This window comes from Amblyraja radiata, chromosome 3 (genome assembly GCF_010909765.2).
Source record: "Amblyraja radiata isolate CabotCenter1 chromosome 3, sAmbRad1.1.pri, whole genome shotgun sequence".
In the NCBI taxonomy this organism is placed as follows: domain Eukaryota; kingdom Metazoa; phylum Chordata; class Chondrichthyes; order Rajiformes; family Rajidae; genus Amblyraja; species Amblyraja radiata.
In genome coordinates, this window is record NC_045958.1 from 99,206,774 (window position 1) to 99,233,945 (window position 27,172).

Genomic DNA, 27,172 nt, shown 5'->3' on the forward strand with positions numbered 1-27,172 from the left:
TGAACAGGAAGGTTGGCGTTGTAATTAAGACGGTGAAAGCACATTATACGGTAAGGGTCACTTAAGTCCTTTAAAAGAGGGGGTGGAGATGGGGAGGGAGAGGGGGGAGAGGGGGGAGAAGGGGGGAGAAGAGGGAGACGGGGTAGGGAGAAGGAGCGCAGACAACTTTTAAGAAGCCAGAGATACACGGCTGTGAAGCTCGGCGGACATTAACATTGCCGATCGGTTATCCTTAGTTCTGAAAACTACTATTTACATTTTTTTTTCCCAATGAGCCAATTAAATTCATCGGTTAGCACCGGCGACAAACTACGACAACCTGTGACAACCTACGACCTCCTGGCAACCCACTACCACTGCACGTACGTCACGAGAATTCTCGCTACTCTCCATGGCGTCAAGATTCTGGTTGCCGTTATCTTTTCAACATGTTAAAAAATTAGCGGCGACCATGATGAAGCCGCGACTAGTTACGAGAATGTGGGAACTACTCACTACCATGCAGGCGACACCCCAGTAACCTCCGGCTAACATGTGGTGACCTTGTGGCAACCTCATAGTCTCTTGTAGTCGACTAAAAACTCGCCTAAGTGGGACAGGCCCATTAGTATTATAGAAACATAGAAACATAGAAATTAGGTGCAGGAGTAGGCCATTCGGCCCTTCGAGCCTGCACCGCCATTCAATATGATCATGGCTGATCATCCAACTCAGTATCCCGTACCTGCCTTCTCTCCATACCCTCTGATCCCCTTAGCCACAAGGGCCACATCTAACTCCCTCTTAAATATAGCCAATGAACTGGCCTCGACTACCCTCTGTGGCAGGGAGTTCCAGAGATTCACCACTCTCTGTGTGAAAAAAGTTCTTCTCATCTCGGTTTTAAAGGATTTCCCCCTTATCCTTAAGCTGTGACCCCTTGTCCTGGACTTCCCCAACATCGGGAGCAATCTTCCTGCATCTAGCCTGTCCAACCCCTTAAGAATTTTGTAAGTTTCTATAAGATCCCCTCTCAATCTCCTAAATTCTAGAGAGTATAAACCAAGTCTATCCAGTCTTTCTTCATAAGACAGTCCTGACATCCCAGAAATCAGTCTGGTGAACCTTCTCTGCACTCCCTCTATGGCAATAATGTCCTTCCTCAGATTTGGAGACCAAAACTGTACGCAATACTCCAGGTGTGGTCTCACCAAGACCCTGTACAACTGCAGTAGAACCTCCCTGCTCCTATACTCAAATCCTTTTGCTATGAAAGGTAACATACCATTCGCTTTCTTCACTGCCTGCTGCACCTGCATGCCTACTTTCAATGACTGGTGTACCATGACACCCAGGTCTCGCTGCATCTCCCCTTTTCCTAGTCGGCCACCATTTAGATAATAGTCTGCTTTCCTGTTTTTGCCACCAAAATGGATAACCTCACATTTATCCACATTATACTGCATCTGCCAAACATTTGCCCACTCACCCAGCCTATCCAAGTCACCTTGCAGTCTCCTAGCATCCTCCTCACAGCTAACACTGCCCCCCAGCTTAGTGTCATCCGCAAACTTGGAGATATTGCCTTCAATTCCCTCATCCAGATCATTAATATATATTGTAAATAGCTTGGGGTCCCAGCACTGAGCCTTGCGGTACCCCACTAGTTACTGCCTGCCATTGTGAAGGATGGAAACAGAACTAGAACCTTTCATTCATATGGAGCAACTGGGTTTGTTTTTCCTGGAGGGGAAGAAACTGAGAGAGGACCTGATAGATGACGAACCTTCTGTCACTAATGTCAGCGCCTCTACTTCCTGGGAAGATTACAGAGAGTCGGTTTGTCAAGAAGGACTCGAACTTCTACAGGTGCACAGTAGAGAGCATGCTGACCGGTTGCATCGTGGCTTCGTACGGCAACCTGAGCATCCAGGAATGGAAAAGGCTGTAAAAAGTTGTAAGCACTGCCCAGTCCATCATCTGCTCTGACCTCCTGACCATCAAGGGGATTTATCGCATTCGCTGCCGCAAAAAGGCTGCCAGCATCATCAAGGACCCACACAATCCTGACCCACACTCATCTCACCACTGCCATCAGGTAGACGGTACAGGAGCCTGAAATCTGCAACATCCAGGTTCAGGGACAGCGCTTCCCCACAGCCGTCAGACTATTAAACACAACTTTAAACAAACTATGAACTATAACAGCCTATTGCACTTTTTCGGTTTATTGCTGTGTGTATATATTTATATTCTATGGTATATGGACACACTGATCTGATCTGTATTTATGACTACAATATTCTGTTGTGCTGCAGCAAGCAAGAATTTCATTGTCCTATCTGGGACACTTGGCGATAAACTCTCTTGACTTGAGTTGACTTGACTCTTGACTTGAGGTGGTATCATAGACTGTGAGATGGTTATAAAGGATTACAGAGGGTCCTAGATCAGCTGGGCAAGAGGGTCAAGGAATGGCAAAGGGAATTTGATTCATCTATGTGTGATATGATGCATTTTTGGGAAGTCAACCCAGGGCAGGACCATCACAATGATAGGTAGGATCCTGGGAATTGTTGTGGAGGAGGAGGATGGGGAGTTTCTGTGAGTTGTGGGGAGAAGATCATCTCGGGCCAACAAAAGAGAATAGGAGGAGAATGTAAAAATAAGTTACTGCAGGTGCTGGTTTACACCAAAAGACACAAAGTGCAAGGGAAACGCAGCGATGCAGACACATCTCTGGAGAACACAGATAGGTGACGTTTCAGTCCAGCACCCTTCTTCAGAATAGCAGGAAATGGCTTTATCTTCCCCGTTCAATCAAACGGTACACAAGTAAACTTCATGTCTGCACAAAAAATACTGTGTCCATTTGTTTAGCCTTATAAGCCAATACCAAATCTATCTAGGATAAACACAAAATGCTGGGTTAACTCTGCGGGTCATGCAGCATCTCTGGAGAATAAGAATATGCGACCTTTTGGGTCAAGACCCTTCTTCACGCCCCTCTTCTTCAGTCTGAAGAAGAGTACCGACCCGAAGCATCACTTACTTATTGTTTCCAGAGATGCTGACTGGCCCGTTGAGGCACTCCAGCATTTTGTGCCTATCTTCAGTATAAAGCAACTTCTGCAATTCCTTCCTACACCAAGTAGTGTCCATTTCACCCACAAAAATATGGATTGTTTTCCGTGAAACTCTTTCTACAGCATTTGGATGATATATAGCCCAATATATGATTTTTGGAAACTGTGTAGATTAGACTAAAAAAAAACGAGCTATTTCACTAAAGTAAACATCTTATTAAGTGCTATGGGTTTTGGTAACTGGAAATTATCTGAATAAACCATGAGTTGCATGTGAATATAAAACTGAAACAAATGCTTTGATTTAATGGTACAATGTAAAGTGATGTTTAAAAATATAATTGAGTGAAAGAATAATCACACCAGACCATTAACAAAGAATGTAATACTTCTTTTGAATACTTCCCCGCTGCATTTGTTATTTCATGAAAATGGTAATCATTATCTACAATCCAATTAAATTATTGACTCCCTGTGGAGCTTCTGTAATATAGCATCAAGACATCAACAAAATAATTTTGAAAAAGTCAATAAGTATTATTATGATTCATAGTTGTCTGAATGCTTGCTAATTAATTTCCTTGGGAAGATCTCTTGTGAATAAAATGTCAGAAACACAGTGTTAGTATTTGTCGTGTTTTGGCATTGTAATCTTTAATATCAAGTAGATGCATTCACCTAATTACTTGATTAAATTAACACATCACTCTGCATAATGTCACTTCTGCATGATTTCCCAAGAAACATCCATCAGCAAATGTTAATGTGAACTTGCTGATGTCAAGAATTATCACCAAGTTTTTAATTGTTATTAATGATTGTTTTAATTAAAGCAATGGTGGTTCATTTTGAGTTCCAACTCTACTTAATGATTTGGCTTCATTTAAAGTAATTAGATAAAGAGGTCCGGGCCAGGTGGAGCCTCTGCCACATAAGGGCAAATTGACACTAAGTTTATCTGATAAAACTTTGAAAAAGATGACATAAGACAATTTTACTTTTAACACACAGAAGAACCAGATTTTGACGAGCCATAAATGTTATGTGCAGGTTTTTACACTTCAAGATGGTACTAGTAATAACATTTTATAGTCAATTGGTTGTCATATACTCATACAGGCCATATAGGGGCGGCACAGTGGTGTGTTGATAGAGTTGCTGACTAAAGAGCCTGTCCCACTTTCACGATCTAATTCACAACCTTTTTTACTCATGGACATTTTTCATCATGCTAGAAAAAACGCCCGACATACTTGATGCCACGACTAGCATCACGGCCTGCTACTACCTACCTACGACCCCCTTCGACCTCCTACGACCTTGTGACGACCAGAGTGCCAGTATGAGTCAAGGGCAAACTCGGCAGAGGTTGTGAATTAGGTTGTGAAAGTGGGACAGGCCCTTTACAGTGCCAGAGACTCCGGTCTGATCCCTGACTATGGGCGCTGTCTGTATGGAGTTTGCATGTTCTCGCTATGACTGCATGGGTTTTCTCCGGGAACTCCAGTTTCCTCCCACACTCCAAAGACATACAGGTTGGAAGGTTGTAAGGTTAGGCCGAAGGGCCTGTAGTTAAAAGTATGTTGCCATTTGGTTCTTGGTATATGAAAGTGATAGGCTCTGTGCTTGAAAATACGATTACAATAGCTGGGCATTTGATGGTCGTAGTGGACATGGTATCTGAAGGGCCTGTTTCAGAGCTTACCTAATATAAGATTCTGGATTAGTACGGGTGTCACAAGTAATGGGGAGAAAGCCAGAGAATGAGGTTAAGAGGGAGATAGATCAGCCATGATGGAATGGCGGAGTAGACGTGGTGGGTCGAATCGCCTAATTCTTCTCCTATTCCTTATGACCTTAAGATGGGAGGAGGTCAAGTCATAGAGTTGTAGAGTATGGAAACGGGCTGTTTGGCCCAAATCATCCATGCCGACAAATGAACCCCATCTAAGCCAGTCTCATTTGCCTACTTTTGGTCCATTTCCCTCTAAACATTTCCTACCCTCCTTATCCCTTCCTATCCCATACAAATTCTGAAGTAAGTTATTGACAATGGTAAGTTTCATAAGGTCATAAGCGATATGAACAGAATAAGGCCATTCGGCCCATCAAGTCTACTCCGCCATTCAATCTTGGCTGATTTATCTCTTCCTCCCACCACCATCTCCTGCCGTCTCCACGTAACCCCTGACACCCGTAATAACCATGAAACTCAAAGTCTTCTAAGACTGCGTATTGAAATAAATAAGACGTATCAGTTCCCTTGCGGCAGCAGTAAACACTTTATATGTTCATTCCTTGTTGAGAAAGATCGAACATGTATTCTCAGAACTGCAGCAGGTCATCAAACTGTTTTTTCGCTGCTGTAGAAGATTAGGGAAACAAGGCGTTACTTTCCAATGCTACACTGCCATGGTTACAGAAAGTCATCTGTCGCAAGGGCAGCCCTTGCCTTAATTACCAATCCCCAGGAGAGGCACAAGGTCACAGAGAATAAATGCTAATTGCTTTAGAGCAAAGCGTAACATGTTTCTACCAGCTGCGGGTGTATAAAAATAAAGATGTTCTATTATCATTACTTATGATCTTTTATGCAACTGCAGTTGGTTGAAAATTGCATTTATGCAAAATATGTAACTCAAATTACAAATTTTCAGTTGCAAAACGATCATCAGATACATTTATTCATGTGCCTTGCAGCTTTAAACACCTACATTTCACTGTAATTAGAGGGTATTGTCCAACAATTTGTTTTAACACATGAATATATTTTGGTAATTTAAACATAATTGCCAACATGTATGGAAACATATTTTGACGGACCAGTAATAATGGGGCTATCACCAGGTTACATCTCAACAATGTAAACACTAATGACATTGATTAATGGAGAGATGCAGCTATGAAACAGGCCCTACAGCCTACCAGGTCCACACTGACCATCAATGTCCCATTTACCCTAATCCTACAACCTCAACAGAACTCTCCAGATTCCACCATGTGCCAACATTAAGCACGGTGGCGCAGCAGTAGAGTTACTGCCTTACAGTGCTTGCAGCACCGACTACGAACCCGACTACGGGTGATTTTTGTACGGAGTTTGTACGTTCTCCCCGTGACCGCGTGGGTTTTCTCCGAGATCTTCGGTATCCTCCTACATTCCAAAGACACACCGGTTTGTATGTTAATTGGCTTGGTACCTGTGAAAATTGTCCCTACTGTGTGTGGGACAGTGGGCCGAAGGGCCTGTTTCCGCGCTGTATCTCTAAACTAAACTAAACTACATTCGGGACAATTTAAAGGGGCCACTTAAAGATCCAACCACTGGGTGGCGCCAGCAATGGCTGCCTGGCCAGCAGCTGTTAGTCCTATGTTATTTTTAGTGTGTCTAATTGTATGTTTCTAAATGTTTCTCAGTATGTCTGATGTGGTGGAGGGTGGTGGGGGGAATAGGGGGAAACCATTTCTCAGTCAATTTCCTGGATGGAGATGCGTCTTTTCTCCGTGTCGCATCTTCGCAGCAACTGGATTGGTGTGGCCTTTCCTGCCGGAGATGGCCCAGAGCTTCAGCGGTGGCGCAGCACTGAATTACCATCGCGGAGCGAGACGATGCCTTGCTGGGGATCACCTGTGTTGGAGCTTCGGAGTGTTGGGCCTGCTGACTTTAACACCGTGGAGTTGTGGTTTGCGGGCTCAATGCTGACTTTAACATCGCGGAGGCCTGGGATCATTTGCCTGGGATCACCAGTGTTGGAGCTCCTCCCAGCTCGGCCTGTGCACTTCGGGAGCCACGGCCTCCAGTAAGAAGTGGCCGATTCGGAAACTCCAAGCCGCGAGTGTGTTCCTCCGTTCCGATCACCCCGGCGAGAGGGCCTGTACATCGGGCCGTCCATAGCAGCTACTGCGGAGGGCTCAAATGCCCCGACCATGGGTGAACAAAGAGGAAGATGACTGAACTTTATTGCCTTCCATCACAGTGAGAAACGTTGATTCCACTGTGGTGGATGTTTATATTAAATTCTATCGTGTATTGTGTTATTTTTATTTGCATGGCTGTATGGTAACTCAAATATCTCTGTACCAATTGGTGCATGTGACAGTAAATGTGAACTTGATCTTGAACCTATCAACCTGCATGTCTTTGGAATGTGGGATGAAACCTGGGCACCCAGAGGAAACCTATGAAGACACAGGGAGAGCATGCAAACTCCACACGGATAACTTTCCAGGTTAGGATTGAGTCCAACTTTCTTATGCTGTCAGGTGGAGGTTCAACTCGTCGCACCAGTGTGTTGCCCTGCATTATGTCGAGGCTTAATGAATTAAAATACTTCAAGTTGTTTGCACTGATGTACTCTATTTTTGCACAGTTCTTTTTATTTTTCCTCTCTTTCAGAATCTATGTATCATTTTGTACATTTTACATATTGTCTGAGCCGATCTGCCTGTAATGCTGTTGCCAGCACAATTTTCATTTATGTTCATAAGTTCATAGGAGCCATTGGAGCAGTGTTAGACCATTCAGCCCATCGAGTCTAGTCAGCCTGACAACAATCATAGAAACATAGAAACATAGAAAATAGGTGCAGGAGTAGGCCATTCGGCCCTTCGAGCCTGCACCGCCATTCAATATGATCATGGCTGATCATCCAACTCAGTATCCTGTACCTGCCTTCTCTCCATACCCACTGATCCCTTTAGCCACAAGGGCCACATCTAACTCCCTCTTAAATATAGCCAATGAACTGGCCTCAACTACCTTCTGTGGCAGAGAGTTCCAGAGATTCACCACTCTCTGTGTGAAAAATGTTTTTCTCATCTCGGTCCTAAAGGATTTCCCCTTTATTCTTAAACTGTGACCCCTTGTCCTGGACTTCCCCAACATTGGGAACAATCTTCCTGCATCTAGCCTGTCCAACCCCTTAAGAATTTTGTAAGTTTCTAAATTCTAGCGAGTACAAGCCGAGTCTATCCAGTCTTTCTTCATATGAAAGTCCTGACATCCCAGGAAGCAGTCTGGTGAACCTTCTCTGTACTCCCTCTATGGCAAGAATGTTTTTCCTCAGATTTGGAGACCAAAACTGTACACAATACTCCAGGTGTGGTCTCACCAAGACCCTGTACAACTGCAGTAGAACTTCCCTGCTCCTATACTGAAATCATTTTGCTATGCATGCTAACATACCATTCGCTTTCTTCACTGCCTGCTGCACCTGCATGCCTACTTTCAATGACTGGTGTACCATGACACCCAGGTCTCGTTGCATCTCCCCTTTTCCTATTCGGCCACCATTTAGATAATAGTCTACTTTCCTGTTTTTGCCACCAAAGTGGATAACCTCACCTTTATCCACATTATACTGCATCTGTCATGCATTTTCCCACTCACCCTGCCTATCCAAGTCACCTTGCAGCCTCCTAGCATCCTCCTCACAGCTAACCCTGCCCCCCAGCTTCATGTCATCTGCAAACTTGGAGATGTTGCATTCAATTCCCTTGTCCAAATCATTAATATATATTGTAAATAGCTGGGGTCCCAGCACTGAGCATTGCGGTACGCCACTTGTCACTCCCTGCCATTCTGAAAAGGATCCGTTTGCTCCTACTTTTTGCTGATCATGGCTGATCTGTTCTTCCCTCCCAACCCCATTCTCTTGCCTTCTTGTCATAACTTTTGATACCCGTACTAATGAAGAATTGTACCTGCACCTCATTGTATTGGTGCATGTGACAATTAATCAGCTTGACTGGAATCAACACATGAGGACAAGCTGATTAGTGAACAGTATCATCAGAAAAATTGATCTGTCCCAGAACATTTATTTCAAGATAATAAATAAAAATAATACATTTCAGTGGAACGCCCATAGTGACCACTTTTCAACGAGACCCATATTCATGTGTATTTACTTTTTCCCTGTTTACTCTTCTGATATTATGTTCAATTTGGCTGGCCATCACAAATTGACATTGCTCTCAATGATGGATGTCAAAATGAGGTTAAAATCTACTTGACATGTACACTCAACTATGAATGTTCAGCTGCTTGACATATGAAGAAATCACAAGGTTTTAAGACAACATCAAAATCATCACTGTCATTTCAGAGAAAATATACCAAATGCCTAGTTATCCCTGACAGCAATTATCCAGAGTTCTGTACCACAAAATGGACAGGCATCGATCCATTATTGTTCTTTCTCATTGTGAATATACCCACGATTTGGAAATTCAGTATTTCTAAAACTTTTGAGTGAGAGTTGACACATTTTTTCACATGCTTTTCCTGGCATTCCAAGTAAATATTCCTATTTGCTGGAGGTTTTGGTCATCTTTATGCCCGTGTCCCACAGGTGATTTTTTAGGCGACTACAGGCGACTAGGCCAGGGGTGGGGAACCTGCGGCCTTAAGGCCACATGCGGCCTTCTAGGCCATTAAGTGCAGCCTTTTGAATGAATCCAAATTTTGTATCACAAATCCTATTATTTTTATTAATATGTTTTTCATTCGTCTTTTATTATTTCTTATTTTAATCTTAAAATGAACGTATTTTAAATACCAAAGAGTAAAAGAAGATTCAACGAAATAATCCTTCCCGACTGACGGCCACAATTAAAACATTAGTAAGTTATGAGGGCTATTTTAACACCTGTTAACACTCGTGATTTAGTTCTAATGCTACTCTAGACTCTAGAAAGCAGGCACAACAAAGTCATTAAAAGGTTAGTTAACTTTAGAATTTACAAAAAAATTTCATTTTCTTGAAGTTAGTACATAGCAGTCAGATTTTTACAAAATAATGTACATTTGGAAGTATATCTAATTGAAGTTTCTTCGATGCGGCCTTATTAGATTACAGCTAACTTAATGCGGCATTCCAACATGAAAATGTTCCCTACCCCTGGACTAGGTTGTCACCACATGGTCACCGCGTTGTCGCCTGTATTCTAGCGAGTGGTCTCCTCAGTCGCCCAAAGAATCGTGGCGTTTTTCTGGTCGCTGCTGGATTTTGAAATATTCAAAACTTTTCGGCGACAGATGGCTTGACATCAATGAGCGTAGCTTGACTTCTCCCGACGTAGGTGCTGTCGTAGGTGGTCGCCAGGATGATGTAGGTTGCCACTAAGATAACGTAGGTTGTCGTCGGTGCTGACTACCTACGTCAACCTACGTCAACCGGCGACAGGTACCAGCGACTGAATTGTCTTACCTTGTTGTAGCTTGCTTGTTGTATCATTTTAGGTGGACGTAGTTTGTCGTAGGTGGACGTCCTAATGGGTCGCCGGTTGTCGGTAGCTTGCCGTCACTTGATGTCGACTAGGTGGTAGGTTGTTGTAGACATTGTCGTGGACATTGTCATAGGGGGTTCCAATCGCCGTTTTTTCGACGACCTGCTATGACTCTGACAGTCGCCGGTCGTCACCGAAAAAATCGCCTAAGTGAGACAGGCCCATTACAGGCACATTTAAAGCCAGTGCAGATACAGATGGAATCAAGCACCAGAAGACATAAGTTTAAGGTGAGAGGGGAAAGATTTATTAGGAACCTGAGGGACAACTTTCTCCACACAGAAGATAGTGTGTATATGGAACGGGCTGCCAGAGGAGGTAGTTGAGTGGGCCACAATAACAACATTTAAAATATACTTGGGCAGGTTTATTGATTGGAAACATTTAAAGGGATACAGGCTAAATGTGGGCAGATGGGCCTAATGTAAATAGACACAAATGCTGGAGTAACTCAGCGGGACAAGCTGCATCTCTGGAGAGAAGGAATGGGTGACGTTTCGGGTCGAGACCCTCCTTCAGACTGAATGTCAGGGGAGAGGGAAACTAGAGATATGGAAGGGTAAAATGTGAAAACAACAGATCTAAACAGACGATATTCAAGTAAATGTAGAATGGTTCATTGGTGGCTGAGGGGAAGGTGACAATGAGGCATACAAGCAGTAAAATTAATCAGGAGGACAGTGAATCTAGTCGGAGAACTAGGGTGGGAGGGTGATGGAGGGAGAGGAAAAGGAATGGTTATTTGGAAAAATCAATACTCATACTGTTGGGTTAAAAGCTGCCCAGGCATAATATGAGGTGCTGTTCCTCCAATTTGCGTTTGGCCTCACTCTGACTGTGGAGGAGCCCCAGGAAAGATCAATTTGGGAATGGGAGTTGCTTGGTTAGTTCAAGAACCAAATAGGTGATGCCTATGATGCCTTCCCCCACAGTGGGAACCATTGTGGGGGGATGTGTTTATGTTTATTGTTAAATTCTTTAATGTTGTGTCTTATCTTTATTTGTGTGCTGCAATGGCAAGTCAAATTTCACGACATCAATTGGTGTATGTGATAATAAATGTCCTTTGTATCCTTTGTATCCTTGGAATGTAACAATTCATTTAAGCGCCTTGAGTATTTAAGCGCCTTGAGTATTAGAAAGGCGCTATATAAATCCCATCCATTATTATTATTATTATAATTTGGAAATTGGCAACCGGGAGGTCGTGAACAATGATAGATGTGACTGGCGAGGAGTGAGGCCGGTGGGAGAGGAGAGTCAACCAGAGGTCTGTCCTACCGCGCCTTCGAGGTCGGCTGTGGGTGGTGCCGTAGGGGAACAAAGGTAGACGAGGGAGGAAAGCGACGTGGGTTCGCTTGTCGATCCACACGTCCAAGGAAGGTGATGGCTGAAGCCCGGGGCTTGCCCGGAACGGGCATCGCTTATAACAACTAGAGTGCGACATGGACTTTGAAAACGGCACCAAAACTCGGCGCCTCTTGCATACGGGATCAGTGGACCATTTCTGTAAAATTTGCTGATCGGGGATGTGCTAGGGTGCGGCATTACTCCACTGGACTGTTTTTAAGTAAAGAATCTTACTGTGCATTTGCACCTCGTGCATGTGACAACAAAAACTCCATTGAATCATTGAGTGGGGGTAACGATGGTGGTAAATCTGGGAACAACGGATAATGGATAGGGATAATGGAGATTGTAATCATTGCAGATGTGAGGGCAGGTTGATGGGGTTTGCTCCAAGAGAAAGCCATCATGATAAAGTATTTTGCTTAAAAAAGTCAGAATTAAAATGAGTCTTTCATACATGGGCAGTTCAGAGCAAAACTTTACATGACAAGACAAGACATGTAAGCTTTCATTTCAATGTCATGTTTTGTGTATCATCACTTTGATTTCATTATTCATGTATTTTGTGTTTTTATGACTGACGGCAGATCAATTTCCCTCCTGGGATAAATAAAGTTCTATCGTATCGTAATGTATTGTATCGTATTGTATCGTACGTTATTTTCAGATTGGAGTAACTCAGAGGGTCACGCAGCATCTCTGGGGATCTTGAATAGGTGTCGTGTCGGGTCGGGATCCTTATTCCGACTGCCTGATGCCACCATCTGCAGTTCCTTGTTTCTACATCGTTCATCCCTTGATTTTCCCGAATCGGGGAGAGGCGGCAGTAAAGAACAACGGCTGCACTCTGCACCATCTGGAGACCATTCTGATGAATCTCTGTGAGGCCCACCATGAGTGAGTGCACATTTGCTCTCATGAATTACATTTGCCATTCCCTTAATTTACCAGCTCACTTTGCAATTATCACCCTACGGCGACAGACCTGACTTGATGGAACACGCAAACATACCTACACAGACCTCCCTTCCGTCATTTACAAGTACATTGAAAGTCTCGGTCTCGCTACTTGGTCAAAAATAAATTTGCCAGAGGATACCGACATGCCAGTCGCGCACAAACTCATTATACCTACACACTCTCTCCTCCATCCCCACCAAATCCCTAACCATTTCAATGCAGTCCAATTGCATTTCCATTAATAGTTTCTAATGTAGGTTCACAGCAAATGGCCTCTGGGCTAAAGAGATCATCACGCCCACAGAATGGGAATAGAACCATGAAATGGTGGAACACACAGATTGCTGCACAGTCCATTCATTCTTTGTCACCGCCTTTGAAGTTCTAGTTGTCGTTACTCCCCAGTTCTGTCCCCATGATCCTATAATGTTTGTATTTTTCAAGTATTTTCAAGCATTAGAACTTTATTCCTCGGAGCGCAGGAGGATGAGGGGTGATCTCATAGAGGTGTACACAATCATGAAAGGAATAGATTGGGTAGACGCATCGAGTCTTTTGCCCGGAGTAGGGGAATCGAGAACCAGAGGACACGGGTTGAAAGTTAGGGGGGAAAGATTTAATGGGGACCTGGGGTAACATTTTTACACAAAGGTGTATAGAACGAGCTGCCAGATAAGGTAGTTGAGGCAGGTACATGGATAGGATAAGTTTAGAGGGATATGGACCAAACACAGGCAGGTGGGACTAGTGAAGATGGGACATGTTGTCGGTGTAAACAAGTTGGGCCAAAGGGCCTTTTTCCACGCTGTATGACTATGATTCTTTATTTATTCAAATACCTTCCAATTTGGGCACTGGAAGGTAGACACTCCCACCCCCATGAGTCTCAGGCAGATAGGGCTCATCCGCCTGGGAAGGCAGTCCATCTAGGAGAGGGAAAACTCTAATTTAAAACCTCCACTGCCTTGTGGCCATATCCAGTCATGGAAAAGGCTCCAGGAGTAAACCTCAAGAAAAATCTGGAGTCGGAGCCCCTAAGGCACTTCGTCTTGTCTACAACCTCGCTCTGGCAGCTCCTGCGACGGCGCTGGTGTCAAACTGTAACGGCCCTGCTGTTTCTTTGGATCGATCAGCGACGTGGAGAGGGGGGAAATGCTGCATGGGCAACAGCCTGTCCTCCATATGACATTGTCCAGGCTTGCATCCGACCAGGATACATCACCCATGGTCTGTCATGACCGAGGGGGGCCTACTACCTTTCAAACATTCTGTTGAAAATGAATCCATTTTCTGTAAGGCAGTCATCCCAAAAATCCATCTATTTGGTGAGTAAAAAGAAACTCTTCTTCTGCTGTCTCTGGTTCACAATGAAATAGGAGCACGAGTAGACCATTCAGCCCCTCATTCTTACCCCACCATTCAACGTGATGATGGTTGTTGAGACCCAAGCTTCCACACCTGTTCCCGTACCTGGAATTCCTGATTAGTTTTTGTTTAGTTTAGAGATACAGCACGGAAACAGGCCCTTCGGCCCACTGAGTCCGCACGGACCAGTGATCCCCGCACACTAACTCTATCCTACACACACTAGGGACAATTTACACTCATACCAAGCCAATTAACCTACAAACCTGTACGTCTTTGGAGTGTGGGAGGAAACCGAAGATCTCGGAGAAAACCCACGCAGGTCACAGGGAGAATGTACAAACCCGTACGAACACACAGCACCTGTAGTCAGGATCGAACTCGGGTCTCTGGCGCTGCAAGCACTGTAAGGTAGCAACTCTACCACTGCAGCATGGTGCTGCCCTGATGTTTCTAATGTTTATGTAAAAATTCTCCTTAAATACCTCCAATTAACTAGTCACTACACCTTGATAGGGGTAGGGAATTCCAAGATCCACTGTGGCTAACAGTAGTGCCACTGACAGCATGACTGTTGTCTGAACAATTTGCTTCTCATATTAATTCCCACATTTTAAACATTACATTCTGCTCTTGCCTTTTTTTTTTTGGTCATATTTTGTTCCATGTTTTGCCTCCACCCATTTTATTATTTTACTGACTTTAGATTCACAGAGTTATGTAGCATGGAAATAGACCCTTTGTTTAGTTTAGTTTAGAGATACAGCTTTGAAACAAGCCCTTTGGCCTAGCGTGCCCACGTATGTTATCCCACTTTCACATCCTATCCTCTCAGGGCAATTTGCAGAGGCTGATTAACCTACAAACCTGATGGCTTTTGGAGTGTGGGAGGAAACCAAAGCACCCAGAGAAAACCCATACGGTGACAGGGAGAACGTACAATCTCCGCACAGACAGAAACCGTCATCAGGGTTAAACACAGGTCTCAAGCGCTGTGAGGCAGCAGTTCTACCACTGTGCCACTGTGCCGCCCTTTGGTTCAACTCATTTATGCCAACTGTGATGCATTAATCCCAATTACCTGTGTTTGGTCCATAGCCCTCTAATCTTTTGCTGTCCATGTACCAGTTCAAGTGTCTTTTGAATGTTGTAACTGGGCAACTGGTTCTGTATACCCACTACCCTCTGTGTGAAAAACGCACCCCTCAGATTCCCTTCAAATCTTTCTCCTCTCACCTTAAACCTAAGTCTTTTACTCCACTACCCTGGGAGAATGACTATCTACCGTATAGATGCCCAGATAGACTTTATAAACCTCAATCAGGTCACCACTCAACCTTCTTCACTCCATCAAAAACAGTCCTTGTCTATGCAGTCTCCTCTGCAACTCAAGCCCTCCAGACCAGACAGCATCCTTGTGAATCTTTTCCACATTCACTCCAGCTTAATCACATCTTTCCTATAGCATAGAGATCAGAACTGCGCACAATTCTCCAAGTGTGGACTTTATTTCGATTGTTATGAGAATCAAATTCCCAGTTTATTAGGCTTTGCTTTTAAGTTTATTCTGTTGTCACATTCAAATTTTTAGTTCCTTCTGTCCATTCACTGACAACATTCATGTTTCTAAGCTCTTTTAAACAACGTACGTAAAGGGTATGGAAGCATTTATGAACTGTCACCATCCTATCACCAACTAGAGAAGGGCTCTGACCTACCATCTACCCCATGAGAGATCCTCGACTATCTTTAATCGGACTGTACTTTAGGTTGCACTAAATGTTATTCCCTTTATCCTCTATCTGTACACTGTGGACAGCCTGATTGTAATCATGCTTAGCCTCTCCGCTTGCAACAAAAAAAAGCTTTTCGCTGTTCCTCGTTACATGTGACAATAAACTAAACTAAACTAAACTAAAGTAAATCAACTCTTCTCAACAGGATGTGAACTAAACAATTTGTCACTGGGAAGTCAGTACAGAGGGACAGATTTGCTACCATTCGCCTGCAATGTTTGTGGTTTATATGACAATTTTTTAAAGGTTGTGACAGTGTTTTTTTTAGTTCATATTTTCTACATTTAATTAAGGATTAAACATTATTGAGAGTGTATCTGATATGACAATGACAAGGGGGTGATAGATTGCTCAGGGAGTTATCGGTAAATTGAAGGAAATATTTGTGTAACAACAGAATCTGCCAATGTTGAGTTTAGCCAAGCATGCAATAAATGCTGGTTCATGATAATGGTGGACTGTAATGTTCATTATATCAGATACTAGATAAAAGGCTTAAAGGTGGTAAAACTGAAATGTGCACAAAATAGTATTATGCAATAATACGTCCTCAAATAAAAAAGAGCAGGCTACATTTGATTAAGATGTAAACCATATTTAATGAATCTCCTAAACTTGCAATTTAAATTCTGAAGCAAAGTAAATGCAATGTGAATTAAAAAAATATAGCAATTGTCCATTGAGCCTATAAATCTTAATATGGATCCACCTGTGTATTCCTTCTTAATCAGTGTTACGTTAACTGATTTCATATTCAGTACTCTTGAAGATTTTTCACTTAAAATTGTTACTCCGGGGATGTGGTTGGTTTGCGTAAAAGCCTGAGTTAGAAAAGAACTAACTGACAAATTAACAAGATAATAAATTATTATTTTTCCCTATTGTGCATTGGTTCCTCAAAATGGAGTTATCTGCAAATAATTTGAAAATCCTTCCTGGTCTTTGTGTTCTGTGAATGATGGTTGCATTTAAAATTTACTGCCTGGAAATTGGCTTTCACCCCCCTTCTGGTGATCTGCAGTAAACCTTTGCCATGTTTATTGCTAAACGTCATCTGGAAATGCATTGCAGTATTGATCAGAAAAATTGCATGAAATGGCAACCCTGTAAACATGTACCTAAACTGGAGCTTAGAAGAAGAAGGGTCTCAGCCCGAAATGTCACCTATTCCTTTTCTCCAGAGATGCTATCAGGCCCACTGAGTTACTCCAGCTTTTTGTGTCTATCTTCGGCTAACAGGTTGGCAGTCAGTTGAGTGTGCACCAAACTTAGAAGGAGATCTATGCTGAATGAGTCTCTCCCATGTAAAATCGGAAAGCAACAGCACACACCATGGTTGCCATAAAGAAGGGAGCAGCTCCAGGTAAGGGAGAGGGCTGCTACAATCAGTGAAAGAGATCTGGAGAGACAACAGGTGGCAGAGTGGTGCAGCAGTGGCATTGCTGCTTCACAGTGCCAAATACCTGGGTTCAAGCCTGACTATCCAGGGTGCTGGATGTACAGAGTTTGTACATTCTCCCTGTGACCTGCGTGGGGTTTCCGCCCACACTCCAAAGACGTACAGGTTTGTAGGCTAATTGGCTTTGATAAAAGTTGTAAATTGTCCCTAGGATAATGTTAGTGTGCGGGGATTGTGGTAGGTGCGAACTCGGTTGGCTGAAGGGCCTGTTTCCGCACTGTATCACCAAACAAAACAGAACAAAACTAAACTAAACTAAACTAAATTAAAGGAATCAAAACTAAAGGAAACAAAATTAAGCTAAACAAAACCAAATTAAACTAAAATAAACTAAACTTTTGATGACAGACACAAAACGCTGGAGTAACTCAGCGGGTCAGGCAGCATCTCTGGAAAAAAAGGAATAGGTGACGTTTCGGGTCGAGACCCTTCTTCACGTTGGGAGAGGGATAATTACCAAGAGACTGTTTGGGTTGAAGTAAAAAAAAAAGTTGTTAGGGAGATGGCTGCATTTACCTTTTCTGAGGCCAAACATCCCCAATCAATCCTGTGAATCACATATTTCATACTCTGACAAATACAGTAAACGTCAGTTGAGCTGCAGGCTGTGACAAACTGTTATACTGAGTCACTTCAGTAATTGGATTTGGGATTCATTTACAATCAGTCCTTTGATCAGTGCGGATTGACCTGCAATGTAGCAGGTGAGGGATTATTCATTGTCAACTGGGCTCCCTCACCTCATTATCCATGTTCTATGTTATCCTTAACTACTGGCGTGTGGAAATGGTCACTGCTTCTTTTTGGGGTCTCTGAAACCAGTCTCTTCCCCCATCGACTCTCCCTGCACTTCACACTGCCTCAGGAAAGCAGCCGATATAATCAAGGATCACTCACACCCCAGTCATGCCTTCTTCTCCCCTCTCCCATTAGGCAGAAGCTATGAAAGTTTGAAAGTACATACCATCAGATTTAAGATCAGTTTCTTCCCCGCGGTTAACTGGCAACTGTACAGATCTCTCATTAACTAAGAATAAATTCCCAATGTCCAATATACCATAGGGGGGCACAAAATGCTGGAGTAACTCAGCGGGTGAGGCTGCATCTCTGGAGAGAAGGAATGGGTGATGTTTCGGGTCGAGACCCTTCGTCAGACTGATGTCAGGGGCGGGGGCTGGACAAAGATAGAATGTAGGCGGAGACAGTAAGACTGGTGGGAGAACTGGGAAGGGGAGTGGGGTGGAGTGAGACAGCAAGGGCTATCTGAAGTTAGGGAAGTCAATGTTCATACCGCTGGGGTGTAAAATATGAGGTGCTGTTCCTCCAATTTGTGCTGGGCCTCACTCTGACAATGGAGGAGGCGCAGGACAGAAAGGTCGGATTGGGAATGGGAGGGGGATTGAAGTGCTGAGCCACCCGGAGATCAGGATGGTTAACTCTCACTGCCTCCCCTCTGTGAACTTTCACTGCTCCCTCTCTGTGAAAAGGCAAGAGTCCAATATACCATGTTGTGGGCTTTGCACTTTTAAAATCTGCCCTTTCCCTGTCGCGATAACACTATATTCTGCACTCTGTTTCCTTTTCCTTTTTGCATACCTGTTGTTCGCATGTATGGTGTAATTATAATCAGGTATAGATGATTAACCAAAAGATAGCATATAAAACAAAGCATTTCACCGCATTTTGGAACACATGACAATAAATAAACTAATATCAATTACAAGCAAGTAGAGGCTGCAGATAGGTACTGACCTGAAATGCCACCTAACTTGTTCTCCAGAGATGCTGCCCGACCCGTTGAGTTTCTACAGCAATTTGTGTGTTTTTATTTTACCAATACTATTTAGCTAGCATCTGAGTTTAGTTTAGTTTACTTCAGAGCTACAGCACAGAAACAGGCCCTTCGGCCCACCGAGTCCGTGCTGACCTGCGATCCACACACACTTACACTATCCTACACAATAGGGACAATTTACAATTATACCAAGCCATTTATCCTACAAACCTGTAAGTCTTTGGAGTGTGGGAGAAAACCACAGCACCCAGAGAAAAACTTTGCAGGTCATGAGGGAACGTCCAAACTCCGCAGATATAGCACCCGCAGTCGAGATCGAACCCGGTTCTCTAGCGTTGTGAGGCAGCAACTCTACCGCTGCACACCCGTGCCGCCCTTTGTAGAAGATCAATGCATTTCTAACAACGATTCTGGTGTTGAGGAGCTCTCGTTGGTAAGACTGGGAATTGATGTGAAGATCCAATGAAGTGGGGGATAGCCTTTGACCTCCAGAATTCACTCTCCCCAGGGAGTAGCGACCACTGAAAGTTCCGTCTCCCTGAGAATAAAGACTTTGTGTATGTTTCCTGGAAGCATGGGATCCGCCATGAGGAATTTCTTCTGATGACTCAACCACCTGCACATCACAAGGGTGGAAAGCTTACCCATGAATAGCACGCAGTCCATGCTCCTGGATGGAGCTGGTGGGTGGGTAATGGACTCAGTGGAAGCACAGAAAGCTAGTGATGCAGAGAATACCATGGTCCCGCACACCACCACGTCCCTTTCCGAAATCCGCAATCATGTTTAGTTTAGTTTAGAGATACAGCGTGGAAACAGGACCTTTTGCCCACCAAGTCCTCACTGACCAACGATCCCCGCACATTAACAATACCTTACACACACCAGGGATCATATTCTACACATACACCAAGCCAATTAACCTACAAACCTGTACGTCTTTGAAGTGTGGGAGGAAACCGAAGATCTCGGAGAAAACCCACGCGGCCACGGGGAAAACATTCAAACTCCGTAAAAACAGCTTCTGTGGTCAGAATCGAACCCAGGTCTCCTGAATGTACAAGATAGTGACAGTAACAGTGGTGGACGCTAGACAAGGGGCCTGGTGAGATGAACTGAGGGAGTCATACCCTACTTACAATACCTGCGAGCTTATCGGTAATTTTTTTTCACTTGTCATGGAGTCATAGAGTCGTAGAGTCACAGAGTTATAGAACGAAACAATGTGGAAACAGGCCCTTCGAACCAAACCACCCACACCGCCCAATATGTCCCAGCTACACTAGTCCCACCTGTCTGTATCTGGCCCATATCCCTCCAAGACTGTCCTATCCATGAACCTATCTAACTGTTCCTTATATGCTGTGATAGTCCCAGACTCAACCACTGCCTCTGGCAGCTTGTTTCATACACCCACCATCCTTTGTGTGAAAGAGTTACAAGTCTCATCATCAGATAGTTTTGCCTTGCAGCACAACCGTTTTGTTGCTTAATCCCTCTTATTTGCTATCCAGTCACATGCCTTCTGTTTGTTGATTACCTTCACTTTATTTGCACTTAAAAGAACTTGTTATCACTAACCTTTTCCACTTCTGTAACACAATCTCTGTCTCTCACTTCAGCTACTTGCTGATTATTTCTTTGCTGTTTTTGTTGTCTTACTATTATGCCCTACTAATAGAATATTCACACTCTACTTGTTTATCCTTCAGATCACATCGTTCAATTAGTCTCTCAATTACTTCTTTGCAATTAACATTGAACAAGGTGTGCAGATTTTATGGGTATCCTTGCAGGTTGCCCTTCATTATTCCTGTTGATACTCAATATTCTGTTTGTTTCTGCATTAACCCTTCCTATTCCTGCTTGTGTTTCACATCTTGCTGGATGGAGTAACTCAACGATTTAGGCAGCATCTAGAGAGGACATGGACAGGCATAAATTTCGAGTTGGGACCCTTCTTCTCACTATAGAAGGGTCCCGATCTGTAACATCATCAATCATCAAAAAGGTACCAACCAGATATGTCACCTATCCATGTCCTCCAGTGATGTTGCCTGACCCGTGAGTTATTCCAGCGCTTTGTGTTTCACTCAGATTCCAGCATCTACAGTTCCATATTTCTTTGTATTTTACACATTGCAGGTTTCTTTAAGCATTATTCCTCAGTTGATGATATAGGTGTTGGTGATATCTGTGCAGAATTACTTGTCAAGATGGAATTTTGTTATGTAAGGGAGTCATCTCATATAGGTTCAGATTGATAGATGGCTTTCAGGCGAATGCTGTCAACACATGCATTTCCTCAAAGGCATGTTGAACAAGATGATACAGAACTCAGTCCACCCCTCACAGTTATCTCCTCAACTCCACTATCCCCGCAGTTACACTAACCATCAAGATTGGCTGTAGGAGGTGCCCCCGGGACACAAAGATGGTCGGGCGAGGAGAGGGACGTTGGTTCACGGGCCAATCCAAATGAAGGCGACGGAGGAGGGCCCTGCAGGAGCCTGGGGCTTATTTGGATCAGGAACCACTCCTGTAGACCGAGCGGACGGACGGATTTTGGATATGGTGTCTAAACGTGGTGGCGCCTGCATGTGTAAATATGCAAAAAGAATTTGACTGTGCAGTTGCACATGTGACATATTAAGCACTATTGAACCATTGAACCTTTTAAGCTCTGTGATTCCCAATATTCTCAAGGTCTCACCACTGGAACACTCCACAAAGCCTTGTGGTGATAATGTCGAGCAGCATAAGGCCATTTAAGACTGAGGTGAGAAAAAACTTTTTCACCCAGAGAGTTGTGAATTTGTGGAATTCCCTGCCACAGAGGGCAGTGGAGGCCAAATCACTGGATGGATTTAAGAGAGTTAGATAGAGCTCGTGGAATCAGGGGATATGGGTAGAAGGCAGGCACAGGTTATTGATTGGGGATGATCAGCCATGATCGCAATTAATGGTGGTGCTGGCTCGATGGGTCGTATGGCCTCCTGCTGCACCTATTCTCTATGTTTCTATGTTTCTATAAATTGATGCCTAGCACTGGGATGCCTGATAACCTTCAGAAATCCACTCTGTCCGAATGCCTTTGAAGAAGAGTTAAAATAAAAAGTAACCACTGGAAAATATTGACTGCATCTACATTTCACGCTGCCACAGGAAAGCAGCCAAAGGCTATTTTCACCCCGAAGATAGACACAAATGCTTCTAACTCAGCAGGACAGGCAGCATCTCCTGTGAGAAAGAATGGGTGACGTTTCGGGTCGGGACCCTTGTCTATATTCGGTGTAAACCAGCATTTGCAGTTGCTTCCTAGCCATTTTCACCCTGGTCATTCCTTCATCTCCCCTCTTCCATTAGGCATAAGATACAAACACTTTAAAGCACAACCCACCATATTTAGGAACAAGATAGACACAAAATGCTGGAGTAACTTAGCTTCTCTGGGGAGAAGGAATGGGTGACGTTTCGGGTAGAGACCCTTCTTCAGACTCAGAAGGTCACCCATTCATTCTCTCCAGAGATGCTGCCTGTCCCGCTGAGTTACTCCAGCATTTTGTGCCTATCTTCAATTTAAACCAGCATCTGCAATTCTTTCCTACATATTTAGGAACAACTTCTTCGCCACTTTTCTCAGACTATTCATCAGTCCTCCCATAATCTATGTTATAGTTCCAATTTAACAACCTACCTCATTTCAGACCTTGTAGTTGTTTTATTCTGCACTCTTTGCACTATCTTTTATATTTGTATATGGCTTAATTGTACTCAAGTATATTAAGATTTGATTTGAATCGATTTGACTTCAGTTGACTTCTTCACAACTGAAATTTGTTTTCAGCTGTGAAGAATTCTGAAGAAGGGTCGTGACCCAAAACGTCACCCATTCCTTCTCTCCAGAAATGCTGCCTGACCTACTGACTTACTCCAGAATTGTGTGTCTATCTTCGGTTTAAACCAACATCTGCAGTTCCTTCCTACTCAAAACAACAACGAGCTGTATGAATTCAGTGGTTCAGGTAGCATCTGTGGAGAGAAAGGACAGAGAACATTTAAAGCACCCAAACCAAAACTTTGCTTGACATGTTGAAGTTTAATTTCATTTTGTATTGTATTTTATGTATGGTTTCAATACTTCAATTGTTTATTTATTGTCACATGTGACACAGACTAGGCAACCATTTCATTGAACACTTGTGCTGTGTTTGCCAAGGCTTGCTTGATCTTCTGGTTGGTTTCAATTTTAAATCCTCTTCCCAGTCCCATACTGACCTTTCTGTCCCGGGCCTCCTCCATTGCCAAAGTGAGGATCAGCACCTCATATTCTGCTTGGCTTCGGTAAAATTGTAAATTGTAAAATATTAAAAGCTGAGAAAAATGGGGGAAATTTTGGAAAATGACTGAACTTCTGTTGTGTGTAAAACATAATGTCAAATAAAAGGGAAAACTCATATTTTGCTTGGGCAGCATACAACGCAGTATGAACTTCTCTAACTTCAAGTAACCCTTGCTTTCCCCCTCTCTCTATCCCTCCCCCATCCTGTCAGCTTTTACATTAAGATTACTATAATCTCTCAACCTCAAATAACAATGTCTCACTGCACAATTAGTTCTGGTATTTTTTGTTATTCAGGTCATAAGGTCATAAGTGATCGGAGCAGAATTAGGCCATTCAGCTCATCAAGACTACTCCGCCATTCAATCATGCCTGATCTATCTCGCCATCCAAACCCCATTCTCCTGCCTTCACCCCATAACCCCTGACACCCGTACCTATTACATCCCAGGGATTTATTACATCCCTGGACAGGATCTCTGACAACTGCTGGTAGTTCAATGGTAAAGGGATTGTGATGGGGACTAAAACACTATGAACATGCAGGAACACAGAGTGGACCATTTATACTAACCTGGGACCATCAATGCAGTAAAAATGTACCTTGTGTTGCTGTTGCTGTTGCTGGTGGTAAGGAAATGTAGACTGTGATAGTGCCTGATATTCTTCAAGTTCTTCCATATATCATCAATCATGTAATCTGCTGAAATCTAATTTGAAAAGAAGCATGAGCGGACCCTGTAACTCAGTGAAATGCTGGATCCAGAGTGAAACTCCATCAACTCAGTCTTTGGCTAATTGAGGAAAAGAGTGTTTCAAGATCAAGATCGCAGTTTAAAAAAAAAAGCCTGTAGTTTAGTTTAGTTTAAGAGCTACAACATGGAAATAGCTTCCTTGGCCCAGTGTGTCTGCATTGCCCATTGGCACTTCCCCTCTATCAATCACACTCCCAACACACTGGTGGCAATTTACAGAGGCCAACTAACCCACAAGCCCACACGTCCTTGGGATGTGGGAAGAAACCCACACAGTCACAGGGAGAACGTACAAGCTCCACACAGACATCACCCGAGGCCAGGATCGATCGTGGGTCGGTAAGATCACCCATCTTACGTGGAACCTGTCCACCTTTGGCACTCGTGCGTTCTGCCGGTTCCGCCAAACTTGACCCGTAGTGTCCGTGGGTCATGGCCCCACCAGCTGTGCCACTGGGTTGCTTAGCCAAGCGCCATTGATCTCCCTTCTCCTATACGCTTCTGAGGCTTGGATTACGAACCGCAGGTTCAGCGCCGAACAGCGATCCTCGTACATTAACACTATCTACACACACTAGGGACAATTTACACATACACCAAGCCAATTAAGCTACAAACCTGTACGTCTTTGGAGTGCGGGAGGAAACCGAGGATCTCGGGAGAAAACCCAGATGGTCAGGCGGAGAATGTACAAACTCCGTACAGACAGCACCCGGAGTCGGGATCGAACCCGGGTCTCTGGCGCTGCAAGCGCTGCAAGGCAGCAACTCTACCGCTGCGCCATTGTCCTGTCTCGGAGATATACCAACACCACTGTCTGCACCAGATTCTCCACTGAAAGGATAAACAAATTTGTATCAACAGTCTACATCCCCTGTGACTTCCCCTGTGACTTTCCTGGTTGCACTGCCATGCCCGTAGTTCTCAAAAATTTCCAGTGGTACGAGATCAAATTGTTCCTTCAAGGTTTCATTGTGTCCTCATGGGGGAATTCATCCACAGCTCATGGTGTGGGTGGACTCATCACTGTGAATCTATGCCTCTGGCCCTATCTCCAGTGGAAAGTCGCCTTCCTCTTCTACCCCATTCCTCTTCTCTGTCTTAACCATATAACCATATAACAATTACAGCATGGAAACAGGCCATCTCGACCCTTCTAGTCCGTGCCGAACACGTATTCTGCCCTAGTCCCATATACCTGCACTCAGACCATAACCCTCCATTCCTTTCCCGTCCATATAACTATCCAATTTATTTTTAAATGATAAAAACGAACCTGCCTCCACCACCTTCACTGGAAGCTCATTCCACACAGCCACCACTCTCTGAGTAAAGAAGTTCCCCCTCATGTTACCCCTAAACTTCTGTCCCTTAATTCTCAAGTCATGTCCCCTTGTTTGAATCTTCCCTACTCTCAGTGGGAAAAGCTTATCCACGTCAACACTGTCTATCCCTCTCATCATTTTAAAGACCTCTATCAAGTCCCCCCTTAACCTTCTGCGCTCCAAAGAATAAAGCCCTAACTTGTTCAACCTTTCTCTGTAACTTAGTTGCTGAAACCCAGGCAACATTCTAGTAAATCTCCTCTGTACTCTCTCTATTTTGTTGACATCCTTCCTATAATTAGGCGACCAAAATTGTACCCCATACTCCAGAATTGGCCTCACCAATGCCTTGTACAATTTAAACACGACATCCCAACTTCTATACTCAATGCTCTGATTTATAAAGGCCAGCACACCAAAAGCTTTCTTTACCACCCTATCTACATGAGATTCCACTTTCAGGGAACTGTGCACAGTTATTCCCAGATCCCTCTGTTCACCTGCATTCTTCAATTCCCTACCATTTACCATGTACGTCCTATTTTGATTTGTCCTGCCAAGAAGTAGCACCTCACACTTATCAGCATTAAACTCCATCTGCCATCTTTCAGTCCACTCTTCCAACTGGCATAAATCTCTCTGTAGACTTTGAAAATCTACTTGATTATCCACAACCCCACGTATCTTAGTATCATCTGCATACTTACTAATCCAATTTACCACACCATCATCCAGATCATTGATGTACATGACAAACAACAGTGGACCCAACACAGATCCCTGTGGCACCCCACTAGTCACTGGCCTCCAACCTGACAAACAACCATCCACCATTACTCTCTGGCATCTCCCATTCAGCCACTGTTGAATCCATCTTGCTACTCCACCATTAATACCCAACCATTGAACCTTCTTAACCAACCTTCCATGAGGAACCTTGTCAAAGGCCTTACTGAAGTCCATATATACAACATCCACTGCTTTACCCTCATCAATTTCCCGAGTAACAGCTTCAAAAAATTCAAGAAGATTAGTCAAACATGACCTTCCAGGCACAAATCCATGTTGACTGTTCCTAATCAGACCCTGTTTATCCAGATGTTTATATATATTATCTCTAAGTATCCTTTTCATTAATTTGCCCACCACTGACGTCAAACTAACAGGTCTATAATTGCTAGGTTTACTCTTAGACCCCTTTTTACACAATGGAACAACATGCGCAGTACGCCAATCCTCCGGTACTATTCCCGTTTCTAATGACATTTGAAATATTTCTGTCATAGCCCCTGCTATTTCTACACTAACTTCCCTCAATGTCCTGGGGAATATCCTGTCCGGACCTGGAGACTTATCCACTTTTATATTTCTCAAAAGTGTCAGTACTTCCTCTTCTTTGAATCTCATAGTTTCCATAGCTACTCTATTTGTTTCCCTTACCTCACATAATTCAATATCCTTCTCCTTGGTGAATACCGAAGAAAAGAAATTGTTCAATATCTCCCCCATCTCTTTTGGCTCTGCAGATAGCTGTCCACTCTGACTCTCTAATGGACCAATTTTATCCCTCGTTATCCTTTTGCTATTAATATAGCTGTAGAAACCCTTTGGATTTACTTTCACCTTACTTGCCAAAGCAACCTCATATCTTTTTTTAGCTTTTCTAATTT